The sequence below is a fragment of the Condylura cristata genome, unplaced genomic scaffold (genome assembly GCF_000260355.1).
Source record: "Condylura cristata isolate star-nosed mole 26May11 unplaced genomic scaffold, ConCri1.0 scaffold00009, whole genome shotgun sequence".
In the NCBI taxonomy this organism is placed as follows: domain Eukaryota; kingdom Metazoa; phylum Chordata; class Mammalia; order Eulipotyphla; family Talpidae; genus Condylura; species Condylura cristata.
In genome coordinates this window covers 46,569,479-46,586,608 of record NW_004567110.1, presented here as the reverse complement: position 1 = coordinate 46,586,608, position 17,130 = coordinate 46,569,479, and the positions used below count along the sequence as shown (strand labels likewise).

The following is a 17,130-nucleotide window of genomic DNA, read 5'->3' as shown; positions in this document are numbered from 1 at the left end:
GGTAAGAATTAGTGGGGAAGGTGGGATGAGATGTGAACAGTGCTTTGAAGGAAGGGGGGTGAGGACATTTCAGGCCGAGGAGAGGGTGATGTGAAAAGGAAATGAAGGCACTGCAAAGCCATCTTTAGAGGATGATTCATATTCTAATGCACTGGAGTAGGTGAAGCTGAGGGCGGCTTGGGAAGTGGGAAATTAGTGTGGAGACAAATGGAGGTTGTGAATGCCGGCATGAGGAAATTCCTTAGATGTTGGGGAGCAGTGCCCAGAATAAGGGAGGATAATAATAATCTAAAGAAAATAGGAGGTAGCAAGTGAGGGTGGGAGTGTAAAGGGAAAACTGGTGTTCAGAGTAATTCAGAACTTTCTCAGATGACCCAAGCACTAGTGCAAAGAACCCGCTGGCTTGGTTTATTGCTCCCGCAGTGAAAAGAGCAGAGACAATTAGACGTTTAAGATAGAGGTTTTGGGCCTGGCACAGGGAACTCCCTGCAAACCATCATTAAGAAAACAAGAGGCCAGAAATAAAGGGAAGTCTGAAAAGCACCTGGTCTGAGTCTAAGTAAGAAACATCAGTGTTTACTAAGCACTTGGTCTCTGGAACACATGCCTTCCCCCAAACCACATCTTCCTCAAGCACTCCATCCTGCCACAGGCAGCTACTGTGCTGGGTGCTTGGGGTGAGGGGAGCGGGAACTGCACGCCTGAAAACCCCAACTCCCCTCCCTCAGAAGAGCCTCCCCCCCCACTTCTGGCCAGCCGGCCAGCTGCAAGCCGCTCACTGTTTGTTTGCCGAGGTTTGCATACACATATTGAGTTGCCTTTTTTTTCCAGTCAGTTCAGCAGTGTCCCGAAATTCACCCCCAGTGCAACTTCTGCCTCTGCCCCTCCTTTTCTTGGAACTGCCTTTTGTTTGTCTGGCAGCCCCGGTTCTATGGGGGTGTGTGATGATAATAATACGCGGGCTTATATAACCCTCTGCATCTTGCAAGCACTCCGCAGACAGTCCCCGATGAATCTTCGGGCCGGGCGGGCGGGGAACGGCGCGACTTCAGCCACAAATCGGAACCCCCAATCCGGGACTCTGAGGCCAGAAAGAGGGCAGTGAGGGTCAGAGGCCAGACGTTCCTGGCTCCCCACGTCGGAGGTCAGGGGAGATAAGGAACAATGACTCTCGCTCTCTGGATGAGGAAGGAAGTTCCGCTGCCACCTTATCTCTGCTCCTCTGCGCGCTCCCAGTTCCCAGGGCTTGTTCTCTAGAGAAGATTTTGAGGCAGCTTTTGTAAGTATGATGCTCTGCTTTTTTTTTTTTTAAGAAAAAAGAAAAGGAAGGAAGTAAACTTTTCTTAACTGCCCTGTCCATTTCATTGTTTATTCATCAGAATCGTTTTCTTCATTCAGTTTCCTAAATGATGGAAAGTGTGTTTCTGGCCAAAGTCCTCCACCCAAGTGGTTTTCTTCTAATAATAATAGCATAATAATAGCAGAAAGAGATTGCTGTTGATAATTTACTTAACAAAATAAGACCCAGGCAAGGTGCTGCCTCCTGATCCTGTCTGTTGTATACCCCTCACCTTACCCTGGCCAGGACCCCTGGGTATTCATTCACCTGGCCCGTTAGGCAACATCTTTGATCATCAATTTCTCAGCTTTCAGTGCTCACAATTTCAGGAAATATAATTGCTGGAAGTTTTCTTTTACACTATGAAATAAATCTCATCCCTCGGTGTCAGTTGCAAACTCGCACGGTGTGTAAACTATCCAAAATACTGTAACTAGCCGACATGTGGATTTGTATGCAGTTTTTCACTGACTAGCCGAAGGCTCTAAATATTGAAGGAATCCTACACTAACTTTTTAAGCCCTGGCAACATCCTATTAAACTCTGTTTCTGTAGAGAATGCTGATTTAACCATCTTTTCCTCCGGGTTGATGCTCATTACTTTGAAAAACTGTCTTTCAAGAAAAGGTGGATTTAAAACTCTAGAATCACACTGAAAAAGGTAGTTTCTGCACACTTAGAAAGTATGATTTGCTAATTAAATAAGCCAAGCAAATAAAGTTCTGTATTGGAGAGCTGTACACTTCAACTTTATAAAAACATAATTAGAAGTTGGGGCATTGTGGTATATAAATATTTAGTGTATTAATATTTCAGGTAAGGAAAATAAGGAATACGTATTGGCAATAATGTACCATAAGTGCTATGGTTCTATGAGTAATCTACTGAACTTGATGGTCTTCATCTTTATACAACAGATGTTAAAAAAAACACATATAATGTATATGTAAATGTATGTATAATATATATAGAAGAGTTCAGAATAATTAAATATACATAATTAAATGTATTAACTGAATACTTAATATATCATGTTAAGATTTAATATATAATCAAATATATATTTCATTAAATAGAAATATATACTTAAGGACCTGAACTCTTATATTTGTTCTATCTCATGTTCAGTAATTTACATGATAATGGACCAAGTGGAAAGATTTCATATCAAATGTCAGACTGTAATGGAGTTATTCACTATTTATTCAACAAACATGGGAAACATTGTATAATTATGTTTGCTTTTTTAGATTCTCTTTAAATGACATTTCCCCTTGGAATTCTTTGTGGCTTCCAAGAAATTCTAAGGCATAATTAAAGTTGAAAATGAGGCTGGATTCTAGTTGCTTTTACCCCTAAATTTAAGTGATCTGTCAACACTAAATTCTATACTCTAGCTAATTTAATTACAAAGATCAACCACATAATCTTAACATTAGCCTCAAAGGCATGCTCAGTCATAGCAGAAAGAACTTGTGACTGTGATGGGACCTGATTTTGAGCCTTGATTTTGCCATTACTTGATTGTATGACCAGCAGCAATATCTTTCAGACTCAGCCTACTATTTCACAGCTATAAAATAAGACCAGTACTATTTACCCCCAGAAAAGGATTATTGAAAGAACTAAAAAGAAATAATATATGTAAGATATGTATTACAATGTGTGAATGTAGCAGTGGCTCAGTCAATTTGGAGACTTTCCATTTATTCTATTTCATCTTTGATTCAATTCTTTGATTTATTGATCATCTTCTATGCATTTTACATGTGGATGTTAAGCACTAGTTAGAGGAAATGTGAAAAAGATTAATATCCTGCCCCGGGAAGAAACATATTCTGAGAAAACAAACCCAAGCAATAGTAATCAGCATAATACCTGCAAAATGGAGTGTGTTCAATTTTAAGTGATAGAACTGAGTGAAGCCCCAGTGATTATCCTTCACAAATATGAAACTTTCACAAAGATGATATTGATTGTGTGAGGTTTTTTTTTTCTTAACTCTTTTAAAAAAGGTTTACTTCTTTATGCATACAAGAACTGGGGTGTAGGCCAGAGGTGCAGAGGGGTGTTAAGAGTATTCACCAGAGACAGAGTGGGGAGCATAACAGATGGGTCTACTGAAATGCATTGCTGAGGGGAGCAGTAGGCGGGTCAGAAGAGGTCTGCTGGCCATGTGGTCACCTCCCTGGCCAGGGAATGAGCTCAAACTGCAGGTAGCTTCATAGTGCTGAGATTTACTCCTTTGTGCCACTAGGGAGGCCTGATTGTATGAAGTTTAAAGGATCGGTTTGAGGTGTGGAAGGATACTCCAGAAGGGGAGAGCATAGGAGAGCTGAAAGCCTGAATATAGACAATGATTTCTCCTGATACTAGCGTGTTGAAGAGGAGGATTTTTGTCAGGGGCTTCATGCAGAAGTATTTTGTCTAAATATTCTAGTGAGTGTCAATATTTCTTTCTGGTAGGTAAATTGTATGAACACATTTAAAAACAGATTTAAGAAGCTATTTCTCCAATTATAAAGCATTTTATCACTTGTCAGAAATACAGTATTTTGTTATAATCTCAAACTCGTGCATTGACGGATTCATGACGCACAATAAAGTTTGTTTTATAGGTTCACATGGAGATAAGCAGTTTGGACTTAAATGTAAATCAACTATCACTACTGATGAAGCATTGTTTGCACAAACTCCTTTACTCTCCCAGTTTTAGAAACTTTTAGGATCAGTCTTTAATCAGTGGGATCCTAAACACAGGAAGGAATGTACTTGAGGGCTGAGAAGGTGTAGTGTAGACGTCCTTTATATTTTAATAAGATTTTATATAGATTATCTAATATCCAGTAGGGTGTGTGGGTTATGCAAAGGCCTAAGGGAAGAGATTACTATAAATTAGGAGATGATGAGTAAAAATAGAAATTTACTGTACAAGTAAATGCTGAAGACCTGAGAAGTATGAGTAAATATTGGGGCAGAGATTCCAGAGATATTTAGAAGTAGAACATTTTTGAATTGGAGACTGAATGAAAGGAATGAAGAAAAAGGAAACATCTGTTATATTAGTTTGAAAGTTGAGAAACTGGGTAGCTACAATGGAATACCATAAAATGAGAGGAGATAGAAGTTTACTTTAGAAAATTTGCCTAGTTAGAGTAATGTTGAGTTAAGATGTAAATGAAAAGTTAGACTTCAGCATTGAATAAAATAGAAAGTAGTTATTTAAAAGTATAAAATTGCCATAATGTTCTTAGAAATTTTAAGGAGAAATGTAAACAACAGGCTCTCTTTATTGTATTTGATGCCCCCTAAGAAATGTCACTATATGGGTTCATTGGGCTCTGAGCTTTCATCTTGTATCTCTGCTGTCCAGTGGATTGTTTTCCCATTAACTTTTCAACAGGAAGGCCATGTCTAGGGCAGGGTTGCCAATAGCTGTGTCTACTCTCAAAAAAGAGTAATTTGTACTTCCTCTGTGTCTTCAGAAAAGAACAGAGACTAGGAAAAAGATCTGGGGCTAATAGAATACTTACTCATAAAGAATACATATTCATAAAGAATTAAGCTATTCATCAAAAAGCAGCTCTTTTCTTAGCAGGACATTTTCACTCCCCTTGAATTAGGGTCCTATTCAGAGACTAAAGTAAAGAAGTTAATTCCTAAGAGCAAAGGAGATGATTTCTTGTCTATTACTTAGCCTACATCCATTTCATCCTTCAATATGATAGGATGTTTATTTCTCTATGCTTGAATGATGTACAATTGGATAGGAGGGTTGGGTAGTTGAAATTTTTTTAAAACATGAGAAATGGGAGAAATTTAACTTTTAGAATGAATAGAAAACAATCTGATTAGCAGACAGGAAGCTGTGACTTTTCAAATCTTGAGGTCTGATTACTTGATAACCTTACTTTTCTCATACCCTTTTACCCTTTCTATGCTCAGCACTTAATCTTCTATGGCAAAGCCTCATCGGATTTCCTGGATTTCAGTGCTCTTGACTCACCTGAACACTTAGAGCAAATACCATTTATTACAAAAAGGGCTTATCCCCAGACTTCATGGCTAGTCTCACAAAGTCGGATAATATTTCTTTCTGGTAGGTAAAATGTATCAATGCATTGAAAAACAGATTTAAGAAGCTAATTTTAGCTCTAGATATAAGGAATTTTGTCACTTATCAAAGAGATAATAGTTGTTTATAATCTGAATTTCATCCAGCTTCTGATGAGTTACTTTAAAATTCCCCCAAAGTTCAGAAGTTGTTTTGGCATTTGAAATTATGAAAATAGGTTTCCATTGTTGCTAAAATGATTCCACTGGTTTAAAAAAAAAAAAAGCATTATCATTAAAGCCATAAAAATAATCACCAAGTAAATAATTTAGAACAGGATCTTGCATCATGGGAGTTTATTGCTTAAAGCAGGGACAAGACATGCTTGGAGAAATTCCCATTAACACAATGAGAAGTTAACTATATACTGAGTTCCACATATGTTGTGGGCTATTCTACATTTAGATCATTGAAGCCCTTTAAAGTCTTGGTTTTATAAGCAAGGGCTACCCTCTTCACAGTCATTTTGGAGCTACTGACATAAATGTTTGCTCCAGGATTGGTGCTGCCTGAGGAGCAGAATGGACAGAGCACTGTTCTGCAGCTCCCAGACACCTGAGTCCAGTATTCTGCTGAATTTTGCTTCATTTCTGTGCTCCATGGAAAGCTGGAAGCTCCCCAACTCTCTCTTGGGCTTGGCTTCCTGTTCACATGTTTTCTGGTCTCATGTCATTGTGCATGAAGTAATAGTCCCACATGCAAGCACCATTCACAATGGCAATATTTGTGTGGTTCAGTGCAAGTTTCCTAATGAGGACATTTTGGACTGTCCAATAACTCCGTAGGGAAAGCCGTTTGGAACTGGTTATTTCTTTACAAGGCATAGGGAGCAAGACAAAATGCAATTTCTGCAACAAGCCACTTTTAGGACAACTGCTGAAGAAAAAAAAACAACAAAACATTTGCCTTATATATCGATTGAAATATATATGTGTGTTTTGTATAGAAAAATGCCTCCAATTCACAGTTTAAAGATATCAGTTACTGTTTCAGCATTTCACTATGAATGGTGCTAGTGTCTTCCACTGAAAACTTATTTTAATGACATTTCTCTGAAGCAGAATTTGATGAGTTTATGAAGTTTAAGAGCCAGAAAATGCAGCTCAGTTTCTGAAGCACTGAGAAAGCCAAGCAAGTTAATTTCAATCATCTACTTGCTTTATAGCATGGATTTATAAGTGCTAAGTAGAGTAACATACTAATACAGAGGGAAAAGCCAAACCAAACTTTTAAAGTATAGCTCTTAAACTATCAAGCCTAACTTCCTGACATATCAGCAGGTGAAATTCTTAACACACCTATATTTATTTGTAAAATTAATGACAAACTAATGAGCATACAGGCCAATGTTTTATAGAATTTCAGTGATAAAATGATTTTGGAGGTCTTTGAATATTAGTCTTTATTTTATAAATAGAGAAACTGAGACTCAAATGAGCTCTATAAACACACACACGCAGACAGAAAGGGTTCTCTACTATCTGAAAGTACAGGTTCTTGTGAAACTTCATAGGCTGAAATGCCATTAAATGAAGAAACAAGTACCATGAAATTATATGGAAACATTTTTTTTTAGTATTCCCAATACTGTCCCCCGCCCCCAATAACCTACCAAGTAGCACATAAAACCTAAAATCACACTAATATATAGTAAAAGCAGTAATGATATGATGCATACACAACCTATATAAAGTAATTTCTGGGGAAGGAACTTGGCAGGACCTCTCTTGGGGTTCTTGCCTCCTCTAGAAATGCTGCCAGCTGCTGCAAAACACATGTCAATTGCTATTTGGTTTTTGACTTTTATTGTGAAAGGGAATATTCTCTTTAGATTTCTTTTGGTTAGTGAAAACAGGCACTGATGTAGGTCTGTCATAAAATCAAGTGGTATAGTGCAAACTTTTGAAAAGTGGGGGATATCTCAATTATCAGATGCTTGGAAACAGAATGTAAAACTTATCATGAACTCACCAACTTCCAGAATGAGAAGCACAGCAGAGTGGTCAAAGGCTGTATAGGAAGGGTGTGCCCAATTACAGAGGGTGGCGTAATGGGTGGAGGAGTGATAAAAGGGTGTGAAAGGAAAAGTCTTACAGCAGTAAGCAACCTTCAGAGTGTCCCTGGTGAAGCAATCTGCATGAAAGGAGGATCTTCCAAACAGAACATAGGATATGGGGCTGCCCACATTTAATCTGAATTACCAGGGCCAGTTCAGAACAAGGTGCCAGGACTTGTGTTGAGGAAAATCATCTATACCCATTACCGCCGAATTCCCCTTTTGTATATCAACTAATAACTATATCCACCAGAGAACACATTCTCCAAATCAAGACATTTGGAAGGCAAGCTTCAAATGCAAATGCCTTAATATTTACATGGTGATGGAAATACTATTTTCAATGTAAAGGAAATTTTGCATTGTTAAATAATGTGTGTCATTTCCCTAGTCTATTGTATATAGTTTATATCTCCTCAGAAGATATTATAGATCTGTTTTCTCTCCTACCTTTTATTTATGTACACATTGATATACTTATGCTAAAGCATTATTCATAACAGCAAGACTGCTTTATCAAATACTTAGCGCATTTAAATGGGGTATTTATATTCAAGGTGTCAAATTAATTTTAGTCAATTATTTTCCACAGTTGTAAATATTGAATAGAAAAGGTAACCACATGTAAATGTTTACCTTGTCATTCATCAAATAATAGTTGGCATCAACATTAGAAGGACTTATGATTCAGAACATTATCCTTTAAACAGATATTATAACATGAATTTGAAATCATTCAAATTTTAAACTGGAGCACTTTGTAAACTTTTACAAAGAAACACTTCTTTAGCGGTTTTATGAAATCCAAAGAATATTGGGATATGAATCTAATGGAAATTATTGCCCTTGATGAAGAGTCAAATGGAAATTTCTACAGAAGAATTGGATTACCCACAATGCTTCAAAATCACTTGCAAGTGGCTAAAAATATCAGTCTTGATGAAATTTAGGGAATATTATTTCTAATGATGTCCTCCTTTGAAGTTTGAATCAGCAACATCTGAAAGATGAGAGAAAATGCTGATAAAATGCAATTGCCAGCACTTTTGCTTATCTCTATTGTAGGTGCTGACAGCCACCCACCATCATCTGAAGGTGAGTTTAGCAAATGACATGCAGGTTGTCCAAGACAGAATAATTGCAGAAAATCTTCAAAGGTATTTGTATCAAATATTTCACTCTTGATTAATTAATACAAGGGGCATCTCAGATCTCTGTGTCACTTTCATGGGTGGGGAGCCATAACAACTAGCAGGAACTGGGCCGTTGATAACATGCACCTTCTGTAGCAATCTCATCTTTGGCTGAGACAGTTTACAGGTGTCTTAAGTGTGGCAGGGCCATGGCATGAAATTAATCTTCAGGAACGGTAGAAGAACCATTTGTAAAAATGAGAGTTTAGGGCCCTCCCTGGTGGCGTAGCGGGTTAAAGCACAGCACTAAGAAGCTTAAGCCACTTCCACATGAGTTCAATTCCCGCCTGCCCTGGAGGAGATCCACATGGTGTGTCAGACCTCTCCTGACCCACCCGCTGCTCCCCTCAGCAGTGTACTTCATCGATCTGCCTGTTCTGCTCCCTGCTCTGTCTCTGGTGAAGCCTCCCACCCTCCGCATCTCTGGCCTGTACCCCAGTTCTGTGTAAATAAATAAATCTTTAAAAAAAAAATGAGAGTTTAAAGAATCATGTAACATTATTAACATGTTGTGAACTACTTAGGAAGCTCAGGAGAGTTAAAGGGACAGGGGATGGCAGTCCAGTTACCTCCAGTCAACCACAGACTCAGGAGCACTAACTGCACGGGCATCACCTGTCTCGTTCACACCTTGCTTTCAGAGTTTCTTCCTGAGGTCACATAATTCAGTGCCACAATCATTATGGGGCCAGGGAGAGTTATTGAGAACCACCTCAGTAATGAGACCTTGTGGGCAAAAATACTCTTTGGGGTGTTGGTTCATGTGAGTTTACTCCTTCCCTCCCTTGTGAGTCTTTTCTCATCATCTTCATTGAAAGTTGCTGTCTTCCATCAACACCAAAACTAATACAGTGGAAACATTGAGTTCCCTTTGGTTTCAAGCTGAAGCTCTCCTATTAACAGTTGCCCTTTGCTTGATTTTCATCCTAAATCTTATGTTGGCCCAGATTGACTTCAAATGAGTCCTCTAACCCCCCAAAGTTCATGAACTCACAAAAAGAAAACAAAACTTTTCAACAAGTCTGACCTGTATTTCAGGTTTGCCTTTTGAAGATTGTTTTTATTTAGCTTCTCTTTCTAAGAGAAAATTCCTGTCAACTTACAACATTTTGTTTCATACTAACAAATGACCAGTGAAGTAGAAAAATGGCTAGAATTCTGTGGCAGCTTGGTATTCATTTCTGAGAATCAAGCAGTTACTCTGTGATTCTTGGATTAGTCTGCAGGTGGCCTGGACATCACCCGTAGTGGCTGATGTTTCTCTTCAGTGATGGTTATCCACAGCTAAATCAATAGTAACAGGTGACATTTAGGTTACCTTGCCTCACTTCACCTCACTTCAAATGAGAGGAAGGTATTCCAAAACAGAAACTAAAAAATGTATCTGTGTTGCAACAGGAACATTATTGCTGCTTTGCAGGCTGACCACGGTGAGGGACACAGCAATCGTGCAGCAGATTTGCAAAGGCAGCAGGTTTGCAAAGGCAGGACTCTGCAACCTGAGCAGAAGTTCACGTGCCATTTATTGACATCACACAGGCACTTAGTAAAAGCTGATCATGAGACAAAGGTGTGAGGAACAGGGTCCGAAAGGTGGTATGGAAATGGGGATAAATTTTTATGAGGGACAGCAAAGTGGACATCATGACCATGTGTCAGGATCATTTGCATCAGTAAAGTATGATTTTTTATCACAGTCAGAGTTAATCCCGAGACCACCATGGAGATAGTTATATAATCAGATCAACAGCAGTCTAGGTATCCCAAAGACCTGCATAGTGATACTCCATATGGGATTTGTGGATAGCAAATATGTTATAGTTGCTTATGACTGGCCAGCTCATAGGAACACACCTATCTGTTTAGAAATAAGCTCAGGACCCTCCCTGGTAATGCAGCGGGTTAAAGCACAGCACTAAAAAGCTAAAGCCACTTCAGCATGAGTTTCAACCGCCCCCCCCCTCGCCCCCGACCCTCCACTGTTCCCCTCAGCAGTGTACTTCATTGATCTGCCTGTTCTGCTCCTCAGTCTGTCTCTGGTGAATTCTCTCACTGCCCCTGCACCTCTGGCCTGTACTTCAGACCTGCATGCATAAATAAATACATCTTTAAAAAAAAAAAAGCTCAAAAATAGTAAGACTGTAAGTTCTTAAGAATTCTTCTTGTTATGATGTTTATATACAATGGGACACTACTCATTGGTCCCAAAAGGTAAATTCATACCATTTGCAGCAACATGGAAGGAACTAGAAAGATGTGATGCTTAGTGTCTAAGTCAGAAGGAGCAAGACAAACACTGGATGTGGAATACAGAGAGATCAAAGGGTCAGATAAAACCAAACTTAAAAGCTAAAGCTAACTATAGAATTTAGGAATCTAGGGGAGAAGAAAGTGAGGATAAAAATGGGAGGGAACACTGTGGATAGCGGTGGTGGAACGTGGGTGCTTTGGGGGAGGATGCACTATGGTTATACCATACAAAATGAGGGTGTGCTCTTACCTCTATACCCCAGAAGTATGGTGTTGTAAATGAACATCACGTCAATTAGTTTTAAAAATAAAATAAAAGTTAGTTCACTTAATAAAAAAATGTTTCTTCATCTTCTTGAGTCAGGTTTCAATTTTTTTTTCTGAATCTTTAGCTAAATTCATTAGTTCTATATGAAAGAAAGATGTTGACCTTCAGTAACAAGCCATTAAAATGAACTGTAACTGAGACCAGAAAAACCTTAAAATCAGAGGCCACTGTGTCTTCCCCCAATAGATGCTAAAGACCTGATTTCTTGAATTACCTGATTCAGTTAGGTACTACAAAGAGGTCAGTTTTCTGGAATGCCACGTTGTTGATTATCTGGTCAGTGACCTTTCATTGCACACTTTTCTCCTTTTATTGGACAAGCTTCCACCTTTTTTTTCTAAGCATATTCTTATTATAAAAATAGAATGTGTTTACTCTAATGTTAACCATTAAAATCACTTGTCCAATTTTAATCTCCATGACACTTATTTCTTAAAAATCTCTGAGCCTCTGGAGAGCAGACCCCAGCTTGCTTGTTCTGTCTTTGACCTAAAATTCAAATTCAGGATCTAACTGGCTACTAGCTTCAGAGATATCTGTCCCTCCTCACCCATTTCCATCATTTGGGTTAGATAAACAACTGATTCACTTCTCAACACTGCAGCTATAGTCATATATCCACAGGCCGCTCGTTTAGTATATTTTGTAGAAAGAAATGGTTCCTTTCTGCTTGTGTTCAGTCAAGTTTATAAGATAAGGATGACTTTAATGGCTTTTAGGCTTACAAAATGCTGTCCTGTGCATATTTTATTTTTTGATTGCCTCTCTGTTCATAACATCTGGGTGTAAAGTTCTTTCATTTAATATTTTCCCAGCCCTAAGAACTGCTTACATGCAGTTTATTGACTCGGCTTCTGCTCTGAAATACTTAACATGAGAAACAGGTCCAGGAGATGTTTGAAACAAACCTCAGAAGCCACCCCAGTATCTCCTGATTGTCCTATTGCCAGAAGATTTGCTTCTGCTCCAAGGAGAGATAGGTGATAGTCACATAGGAGAAAACACCCAAAGGCCAATTAAATTTCACAGCTTGGGGGAAATTTTAAAGGTTCTTGTCAAAAATGTTCACACCTGTGGAACAGACTGTTATTGCTTGTGGAGATAAGTGTTTGGCATGAAACCTACCTGTTCAAATCAGAATGGCCACTGGTGTTCCTTCTGGACCCGACACTGCGCTGTCAGATGAGGTGTGGCATGCACAGAATAGGACTTGCTATTTTATAAGGAAATTAAGAGATTTCCTGGTCCTGTTGATGCTTATTTGGAATGGAATATTTTACCCTACATATCCCTTAGTTGTGCCCCATCAAGACTTTATCTTTTTTATATTACTTAATTTATCTAAGTTAAACTCAGCACATTTGTAGAAATTTATGATATTTCAATAGGCTATAATAGCAAACTATCTTTTCAAGCAATTGATTTCAGATGTGCGCTTAAAAAACTTTTAAAATTATCCTTGTTGTGATCACCAATACACATTTAAAACTTGCTGTAGAATAGGGAGTTAATTTATGATACCCAAAGCAGACTCCTTTTCCTTTGTGGTCACTGTTTAAACAGTTCTCATTAAAAAGGGCAATTTATCACACACAGAATCATAATGTCAGTTAAAATAATGTATTTGTTATATATCTATGTTATATCTGTTTTATATACACACACATATGTATATATGTATATATACACATATATGTATATATAGCTCAGTTAAAATAATGTACTTGTTATATATCTGTTATATCTGTTTATATACACACATATATATGTATATATGTATATATACACACATACATGCATATATAGCTAACTACTATATATATATGTGTGTGTATATATATATATATATATAAAATAGCTAACTACTATGAAATTTTCTTAAATGTTCAGAAAAAGCAGACACTTAACCCAGGTTCACACGTTTTTTCTGTAGAAATATGTGCTATGTGGAGTCATGGAATTTTCTAGTTCTTGACTACCAGACCACCAAAGCAGCAATTCCAATAGTACTTCCTAGTATTTTGCAAATTTGGAAATCTATTACTTTTATGTCAAAATGGTTTACAGTATCCGCATTGACTGCATAGCTCTTAGTTTAAAATCTGTGTCTGAAGATTCATTATATGAACATGGGCCCTCCAAGTTGATTTTGCTTTTGTTCCTGTGGCACTCAAACAAAGGCACTCAATACCTTCCTGCACATTGCCATTCTGTTGGGTTGCATTCTACTGCCAGTTTTTAAACTGCTGTCTCCTGCATCATCTCTTCATCCCTCTGAAGCTAAGTGCTTTCACATGTGACTATTCAACCAAGTCTAAGTGATTAAGCAGAAGCTAATGTGGTTAAGCATACAGGGGTGCACACGTGTGTGTACAGTCACATGGATCTTTTTAGACAATATAGCCTCAAAACCAACAAGTTTTCATTCCTAGAAAATGGCAAACTATCATGGGATGCGAAACACTGTGCCCATCAGGCAGTGCCACCTTTATTGAGCTGGCTTCTCTCCACGCTCAGCTGAGACTTGTCTGACAGATGGTCCTCTGGGTGTGCATTGGCTGCCAACAGAATAGCACTTTGTTTAATAATGTGAGGAAGCAAACTCCAGTGATGTTGACCAACTAGAAAGAAATACTCTGCTCTTGCCATAATGATATATTCAGGCAGAAAGTTATGGGAAAAAGAGCTCCCACCTATGGGACTGAGGGGTGAAAGAGGGAGGGAGGAAGGGAGGGAGAGAGAGTAGTTTAGTTATGATGAGGGTGGGGGCTGGGGGAAGGAGACACTCAGAAGTGGATCAAGAAGAAAAGATGGGATGATGTCATTCTGGACGGGGACAGCCACTGACAAAATCAGGTCACACACAATGGTATTATTCTGTGCTCAGAACTGTAGTGTTACAAGAGATTATTTTGTTATAATACTTCTTAGGAAGGGTTCCTATTAAGATATGCCCCAACACATCTTTAAGATATTGTTCTGCCCTATGCTGAACTGTCCCACATTGGTTCAAGATCTCTGTGCCACAATTCAGGATAGAAAAATTGTCTGGATTCTTCTAATGCAATGAATTTCAAGAAGGAGAATCAGTTGTACAGCTTGGTATTAGGCCAGAGATTTTAAATCAGTGCCTTTTTTTTGGTAGTATAATTTTGAATGATATTCTGAAGTTCAGTTGGAATACATTTGTCAGTAGAATGCTGGCATTTCCTGAAAACGCTGCTGTGTGCCATTTCAGAGCATTTTAAGTGCTGATTAATTCTGCTTTCTGAGGAAGCATTTGATGTGTGTGATCTTGATCCTAATGCCACTAGGGGTTGGTCTATTCAATTTTAGGTTTTACTTCTCAATGGTATCCTAATTTATTCTCATTCATCTACTTAGATTTCATAAGAGGTTATCAGAACTATGAATGAAGGTTAGGTTTTTTAAGTTACCCCTGGAATAATTAGATGATAGGGTCAAATCCTGTTACTAAGTGTCCACTGAATTAATAGAATTTCAAACAAATGTCATTGGGCTTTAAAATATATAATATATATATGCATACAAGAGATGCTGGGAATGAAAGGATTCACCAAAGACAGAGTGGGGAGCAGAACAGGCAGATTATCTGAAATAACCTGCTGAGGGAAAGAGTGGGTGAGACAGGAGAGGTTTGCTGTGCCATGTGGGTCACCTCCCTGGCCGGGATCAAACTTGGGCTTCAGTGGCTGTGTAGAGCTTCTTAGTGCTGTGCTTTAACTGCTTGTGCCACTAAGAGAGAACTCTGGGCTTTTTTTTTTTTTTAGGCTATTTTTGCTGTACAAGTATTTATAAAGTAGAGTTGAACAATGTAGACATTCTACCCTCACATCTACAATTTAGAGAACTGATAAAACATAAATGTAAATGTTCAATTTCAGTAAATGCTGGTTTTAAGGGTCATGCTTTTGTAGATATATAAAAAGGGAGAAGTAAAATTATATTACAGTGAGAATTCATCATTTTTTATAATTCTGCTCTCAAATTGCTAGGACATTTTTTGTGATTACCCAGGACATAAGTGAAGTGGTGTAACAATGTATGTGACAAATGTGTTTCAAAGCTGCTGTGGATTGTGATTATAAAAAAATGGAAAGAGGCACAAATTTAAACATGAACTTCTGTGATTTTTACCTCCCTTATTTTATTTATTTTTTTAGAATATAAGTGATTTAAAAAAATATTTATTTATTTATTCATACAGAACTGGGGTACAGGCCAGAGATGCAGAGAATGAGAGGATTCACCAGAGACAGAGTGGGGAGCAGAACAGGCAGATGGATGAAGTACACTGCTGAAGGGAGAAGCGGTGGGTCAGGAGAGGTCTGCCACGCCATGTGGTTACCTCCTGGCAGGCGGGGATCGAACTCATGTGGAAGTGGCTTTAGTTTCTTAGTGCTGTGCTTTAACCTGCTTTGCCACCAGGGAGGGCCCGCCTTTACATTTTTTTTTTTTAAAGATTTATTTGTGCATACAGAACTGGGGTACAGGCCATAGGCTCAGGGGCGGCGAGAGGCTTCACCAGAGACAGAGTGGGGAGCAGAACAGGCAGATGGACGAAGTACACTGCTGAGGGGAGCAGCGGGCGGGTCAGGAGAGGTCTGCCACGCCATGTGGTCACCTCCGGGGCAGGCGGGAATCGAACTCATGCGGAAGTGGCTTTAGATTCTCAGTGCAGTGCTTTAACCCACTGCGCCACCAAGGAGGGCCAAACCCGCCTTTACATTTTTAACAACAACAAAAAAAAATTGATACATTTTCTTCATTGAGGAATATACTTATTTGGGCTCTCCCTGATGGCTCAACAGGTTAAAGCACCGCATTCTGAAACTTTCCGGAGCCACTGCAGCATATGTTTGATCCCCCCCCCACCCCCCACGGAGCTGACCCACATGGTGCAGCAGACCTCTCATGACCCTGCTCCCCTCAGCAGTGTATTTCAGTCAGTCTGCCTGTTCTGCTCCCCACTCTGTCTCTGGTGAATCTGCTCACCACCACACCTCTGGCCTATACCCCTGTTCTCTAAGCATAAATAAATAAATCTTAAAATATGTATATATTTACTTATTTATTGCATAAGGTAAAACCCCCCAGCAGATTAAATCATTCTGCAATATTCACGAAAATCAGGTCTAACTGCAGTTGTAGGCATGATGACACTCAGCTATGCAGTGACTGGAAGAGAAGGACCAGAAGCCTTGCAACCAGCCTAGGCTACAGAGAATATAGATACCTTGAGTATTTCTCCTGATGCCATAACACAACTTGTCACCAAAATACGTTATCCAAAGCATAGGATTCTGAGAGTTGGTTTAGGGTCTAGGTGTTTTACCATGTAAGTTTCTACAAAGTTAAAAGGTGCTTGTCCCACATCCCTCATTGGGCTACTGTAAGCATAAAATAAAGAATGTGTAAAAGCACATTTGGGGGGAAGCCTGTGTATAGTGCCACTTAATCATGACTTATTGCTATTGCTGTAATATTAGAAGGTAAAGGTCTTGCATGATAATCCTTAGTTCCCATCATATTGTGCTATTTCCAGCACCTATTTCTTGCTCATTAACCTTTTCGTTATATATTTCTGTCAGTAAACTAATCCCATGATGTGTTTTTTTTTAATATTTATTTATTTATGCTTACAGAACTGGGGTATAGGCCAGAAGTGCAGGGTCGCTGAGAGGATTCACCAGGGACAGACTGGGGAGCAGAAGAGGACCACTGACTAAGTACATTGCTGAGGGGAGCAGCAGGTGGGTCAGAGGAGGTCTGCCACATCATGTGGGTCAGCTCCCTGGCTGGGGATTGAACTCATGCTGCAGTGGCTTC

The 17,130-nt window shown here is 38.9% G+C and overlaps 1 protein-coding gene across 1 annotated transcript in view; it reads left to right on the top strand.

Moving 5' to 3' along the window:
- The first annotated feature begins 1,132 nt into the window (after positions 1-1,132).
- LOC101630127 (extracellular sulfatase Sulf-1) overlaps positions 1,133-17,130 on the top strand; it is a 130,606-nt gene continuing 114,608 nt past the window's right edge. Inside the window, exon 1 of the mRNA XM_012723093.1 lies at positions 1,133-1,279. The gene's annotated coding sequence lies outside the window, so the exon portion shown is untranslated. The remainder of the gene's footprint in view (positions 1,280-17,130) is intronic.